The sequence below is a fragment of the Belonocnema kinseyi genome, chromosome 7, assembly GCF_010883055.1.
Source record: "Belonocnema kinseyi isolate 2016_QV_RU_SX_M_011 chromosome 7, B_treatae_v1, whole genome shotgun sequence".
In the NCBI taxonomy this organism is placed as follows: Eukaryota; Metazoa; Arthropoda; class Insecta; order Hymenoptera; family Cynipidae; genus Belonocnema; species Belonocnema kinseyi.
This window is the reverse complement of record NC_046663.1, coordinates 137172740-137179386: the sequence shown is the minus strand read 5'-3', so window position 1 is coordinate 137179386 and position 6647 is coordinate 137172740.

Sequence of the window (6647 nt, the reverse complement as noted above, 5' to 3'; positions counted from 1 at the left end):
TGACCATTGTCCTACGTAAACTCCTTGTCGGATTTCGCCATGCTGAATAGTGTGAGGGCATGATTGGAGCAATAAACAAATCTGGCTCCAGTCATTGAAAAGCCATCTGCCCTAAAACAAGACATTTTGGCACGTGTGGAACGTCCACTTTAAATCTTGTCATCCCTATCTCGCCTCTCATTTATGAATGGGTACACCTGTGAACTGGAGATTAGTATATATACTAAATCTCCAGTAGGTACAATATATATATTGTACCTACTATGTCTTTCTACTTATTTGCAGATTTCAATTCTTAGATTAAAATTCTTACTTTCCACTTTGAAAATGTAACTGCTTTACAGAAAATTGGTTGTCTCAACTTGAAAATTCATCAATCTGGTTCGTTTTTTTTCAGTATAAAACTTTGTTCTTTAGAAATTATCCTCATTTGTAAAAATACAATCTTTTTGTTTATTGAAAATATACCTGTTTCTTGGAAATTAAGTTACTTTGATTAATGATTCAACATTTTTAAAAATTTTTTTTCTTTTATTTAAAATGTAAATATTCCATTTTCCGCTGAAACTGGATCTTCTTTGCTTGAAACTTCATTTTCTCGTGAAAAATTAATCTTCCTGCTTGGAGATTGATTATTTTATTTAAAGATTTGACGTTGGTTAGAAAAAACATATAACTCTTTAATGTCAACTTAATTTTGATATTCTTTAAGAATATTCTTTTTGACTGGAAATTTAACTATTCAACTTTTTGTTGATAATTTGTGTTTTTCAGTTAAAAATATAACTATTTTCTGCATAATGTAACTACTTTTATGTTTTTTTTTAATTTGTCTTAAAATTTGTAATTTGAAAATTCATGTGCCCTGAATAAATCTTATATTTTTGGCTCGAAAATTTAAGAATTCTGTGAAAAATAATCCTGTTTTGGTATAAATTCAGCTACTTGGCTGTCAATGAATTTTTCCATTCTTGGTTCTCCCGCTTCGCGCTCGATTATGTATTTAGCTTGCGCTACGCGATCGGTCGTTATATTTCCGCACATTCTTACGCAAACATTTTAAAATTAAGACTCAAAATATCCACTACTGTAATTTTGTGATTGTGAATTCTCTTTTGTTAAAAGAACTTAGCTCGAGGCTTTGAGATCACCTACGGCACGCGGCTGACGGCAATCGCACTCCGAGCTCGGCCTTCGCATTTCTCCCGCATTTGTGGACACACCTTTTAAAATTAAAGGTCAACGGGCCGAAAACTGTAATTTTGTGATTTTGAACTTTTTTTTGTTAAAGCTCTGCTTTATGTAAATCTGCCTGGGATTGCTTCTTCAAAAATTGCAAAATAAAGAGCAAATTGTATTTATCATGATTATTTTTCTATTTGTTTCTTATTTTTCTTTAAATTGTATTCTAAGCTGCGCTGAAACATGTATCATTGTGATAAATTTTACCATTACAATTCATAATATGCATAAAAATTAAATCATACTAATTCTTATTTCCTTGTTTTTATAATTTTTAAAATTTTTAATCTTGTTTTTTACAATTAAATAAAAACTACTGCGCATCTGCATAGGGTCTAATAAAGGTACATATATAGGGTTCTATATAGGATCCTATGTCCTCTTTCATCTTTTCTGTCCTTTTTCCAAAAATTTAATTTTTTAATTTTTAATCTTATTTTTTACAATAGAAAGAAAATCTACTAGTCCTATCTAAAAATGATTAATAATAAATTTATAGATCTTTTCAGGCGAACATGTTTTGTATGTTAATTTTAGTTTGTACCTTGTGTCGTTTCTTCAAAAAAATTTAATATTTATATTTTGAATGTTATTTTTTACGTCCAAAGCCAAAACTACGAATGCTATCAAAAATTACAGTTCTTTTTTGGATGAACAAGTTTTGTCATATTTTTTTCATAGATTGTGTCGCTAGTCCAAAAAATTTTATTTTTTATTTTTAGTGTTGTTTTTTACGACTAACAACAAAATCTATGCGTCCTATCGAAAAGTGATTTATTAAAAATTTGTAGGTCTTTCCAGGGTGCGCAATTTCAGCACATTCATTTTTTTCGTATCTTGCATAGTTGGACCAAAAAATGGAATTTTTGGATTTTTCATTATTTTTGGTACGATGAAATTGGGAATTTTCAACTTTTCGACCAAATTAAAAAAGTTGTTATGATCATCTTGTAGGACTTTCAAAATTCAACGTTTTTCTCATCTTGACCTTTTTCATATCATGCGTTTTTTGGCATAAAATTTTCATTTTAGTTTGTTTTTTGGATTTTGAAAATGCTCTAACTCTTGATAATTTTCTTTTTATAGAAAAAAGTCAAAAGGATAAATTGTTTGAGTTTCTGGGTACTATGAATAACCGGTCATAGAATTTTGAAATCTTGAAAAAATGTGGTTTCAAAAATTTTTGGTAGTCAAATTTTGAATTTTCAACTTTTTTACCGAATTTAAAAAGTTCTTATGATCATCTTGTAGGGTTTTCAAAAATGAACGTTTTTCTTTTCTTGACTTTTTTTCATATGATACGTTGTTTGGCTTAAAATGTTCATTTTAGTTTGTTTTTGGATTTTGAAAATGCTCTAACTCTGATAATTTTCTTCTTACAGAAAAAAGTCATAGAGATACATTGTTTGAGTTTTTGAGTATTATGAATAACCGTACATGGAATTTTGAAAAAATTTGGTTTCAAAAAGTTTTGATACGATCAAATTTTGAATTTTCAACTTTTCGATTGAACTAAAAAATTTGTTATGATCACCTTCTAGGGATTTCAAAAATCAACGTTTTTCTTTTCTTGACTTTTTTTTCATAGCATGCGTTGTTTGGCTTGAAATATGCATTTTAGTTCGTTTTTTTGGATTTTGAAAATGCTCTAACTCTGATAATTTTCTATTCATAGAAAAAAGCCATAAGGATAAATTGTTTGAGTTTCTGAGTACTATAAATAACCGGTCATAGAATTTTGAAATCTTGAAAAAATTTGGTTTCAAAAATTTTTGGTTGTCAAATTTTGAATTTTCAACTTTTTTACCAAATTAAAAAAGTTCTTATGATCATCTTGTAGTGCTTTCAAAAATGAACGTTTTTCTTCTCTTGAATTTTTTTCTTATGATGCGTTGTTTGGCTTAAAATGTTCATTTTAGTTTGTTTTTTGGATTTTGAAAATGCTCTAACTCTGATAATTTTCTTTTTACAGAAAAAAGTCATAGAGATACATTGTTTGAGTTTCTGAGTATTATGAATAACCGTCCATGGAATTTTGAAATTTTGAAAAAATTTGGTTTCAAAAAGTTTTGATACGATCAAATTTTGAATTTTCAACTTTTCGATTGAATTAAAAAAGTTCTTATGATCATCTTGTAGGGTTTTCAAAAATCAACGTTTTTCTTTTCTTGACTTTTTTTCATATGATGCGTTGTTTGGCTTAAAATGTTCATTTTAGTTTGTTTTTTGGATTTTGAAAATGCTCTAACTCTGATAATTTTCTTTTTACAGAAAAAAGTCATAGAGATACATTGTTTGAGTTTTTGAGTATTACGAATAACCGTACATGGGATTTTAAAATTTTGAAAAAATTTGGTTTCAAAAAGTTTTAATACGATCAAATTTTGAATTTTCAACTTTACGATTGAATTAAAAAATTTGTTATGATCACCTTGTAGGGATTTCAAAAATCAACGTTTTTCTTTTCTTGACTTTTTTTTCATAGCATGCGTTGTTTGGCTTGAAATGTGCATTTTAGTTCGTTTTTTTGGATTTTGAAAATGCATAACTCTGATAATTTTCTATTTATAGAAAAAAGTTATTAGGATAAATTGTTTGAGTTTCTGAGTACTATAAATAACCGGTCAGAGAATTTTGAAATCTTGAAAAAATGTGGTTTCAAAAATTTTTGGTAGTCAAATTTTGAATTTTCAACTTTTTTACCAAATTAAAAAAGTTCTTATGATCATCTTGTAGTGCTTTCAAAAATCAACGTTTTTCTTCTCTTGACTTTTTTTCATATGATGCGTTGTTTGGCTTAAAATGTTCATTTTAGTTTTTTTTTTGGATTTTGAAAATGCTCTAACTCTGATAATTTTCTTTTTACAGAAAAAAGTCATAGCGATACATTGTTTGAGTTTCTGAGTATTATGAATAACCGTCCATGGAATTTCGAAATTTTGAAAAAATTTGGTTTCAAAAAGTTTTGATATGATCAAATTTTGAATTTCAACTTTTCGATTGAATTAAAAAATTTGTTATGATCACCTTGTAGAGTTTTCAAAAATCAACGTTTTTCTTATCTTGACTTTTTTTCATAGCATGCGTTGTTTGGCTTGAAATGTGCATTTTAGTTCGTTTTTTTGGATTGTGAAAATGCTCTAACTCTGATAATTTTCTTTTTATAGAAAAAAGTCATTAGGATAAATTGTTTCAGTTTCTGAGTGCTATGAATAACCGTTCATAGAATTTTGAAATCTTGAAAAAATGTGGTTCAAAACAATTTGAAAACGTGCTCACATTTTGAATTTTGATCCAAAATAGCTGGGTTACGAACTTGTTCTTTCTTTTTAGACCTTAACAAAGTGTGGCAAAGCAGAATCCAATCTGATAAATTTTTTGAAAGTTATCTTGCCTACAGAATACAGACTACAGACAGACAAACACCTTCGTAAAAATCGTTTTTTCTGACTCAGTGGGTCTCAAAACGTGGAGATTTGATGAAAACCGACAAAGTGAAATTTTACATAAATCCAATACCTTCTCATTAGGATGAGAATGTAAGAAGACCATTCCATACGAAATTGCTCTGACTTCGATTATATAAACAGCAACACATTATTAAATTGAACAAAATTTAATTAAATTGTCGAGTTGGAGGAATATGAAACTTTCAAATATTTTAGATTTTAGCTTTACGAATTTTCACCGTGATAAATTGCAAAATTACCAAAAAAAAATGTTTATATTTTTATATAACCTGTCGCTCAGATTTTAAATATTTAGGTGCGAAAGCCAGCTACCTAGAATGTTCTATTGCTTGGTGAGGGTCTCGAGCCACTCAGTCCAGCGGTCGGTCGCTATAGGGCGACGCCTCAGCGGGAGGCCGGAAATGCGAGGGTGAGTGCCTACGAGCCTCTAAATGCAAGAATCTTTAGTCGACCAAGGGACACTTTTCTATTTTCGAAGATTTTATCGCTCGGTCTAGCCTTCACTCGACAAGACGTGTTTTCGACAGATTTTAGAGGTATCTGAAGTCTCTAAGTCTCTCGTACACGACTTGTGGGGTGATCGACAGATCATAAATGTATTTATTCTACGGAGTTACAGGGATTTTACCTGTAGTCGCTAGGAGAACGCAAAATAACTATTCAGAGGATAAAATCTCTCTCAATAAGAATGAGGCTTCAGCCTTAAAATGAAACCTTATAATTTATTGGCTTTTAAAAGCAGGGAATTTTACACGAGAAACTGTTTAAATGGCTCTTCAGCTCGGAAACACTCTAAAAGAAAATAATTTCTAAGATTATACCTCTAAATCGCAAAGATCGCTTTTAAAACTCAGCCTCTTTTCTCGACAGCTTCAGAGGATATTGTCCCCTGGGCACTCTTGGAAAGAACTAAATTCCGAATAAGATTCCAATATAAAAAAATCTTATTCTTTTTTCAGAACGAATGATCGGATAAGTTCCAGAGGGTTTAGGCTCTGGGCTTCTCCTACTGATCCGCTCCTGCGATCTGTGCTTTTTAGACACAAGATCCAGAAGTCTTCTTTTTAGGCTGGGTTGCCCTTTTTATAGTCCTTCTTCCAGCTCTCCCTTCTCGAACTTACGTAACGTGGTCAAGGAGGGAGTGGCTGGAGTTTGCGCTATAGTTTCCTCTGTGCTATGCTTCTTTTCTGGAAGGATAGCATAGGAGATACTAGTTTTGCCTATTTACATGCGACCCTTGAAACTCGAGGGTTACACAATATATAATTAAAAATTTGTCATAAGGACAACCGCAAGATTTCGCCGGGAGCGGGTGCTAATCTGAATAACTGCACCCGCTTCCAGCGAAATCGCGGTAAAATTTCAGCCATAACCACATCTCACAACCGTGAGATAGGTGGTTACAGTCTGTAAAGGAATCAATACGACGATCCAGCAAAAGCCTCGTGCACCCTAAGAACACGGAGTGACCCAAGGACAACCGCCTTCTGCATTTTTCCCGCAAGTGTTCTAGCATATTGTTGACACGCACGGATGCTCTTTAGGCTATAAGCAAGTGAAAGCTTGGCACCTCCAAGAGCGCCGATGATAAGGACGATCAGTTTAACAGAATATACTGGGTACAATCGTTGCAACTCCCTTATAAGGTCTCGATACCTCTCTTTCTTTTCATTCTCCTTGGCTATGATGTTTTTGTCAGCTGGTGCCGAAAATTCGATAACGAACATGGTTCGCTTCTCGAAGTAAAGAAGAACCGTGTCAGGCCTCGAGTGAGCAACAGAAACAATTGTCGAGACTATAAAGTTCCAGTATATGCGGCACTTCCCATTCTCTACAATTGACTCAATTTCTCTAGGAGCATTTAGAGGAGCGATATTAAGGTGAATGCCGTAGGAGTGACAGAGATGGTAATAAAGTACTCTTAGTGCCGCATTG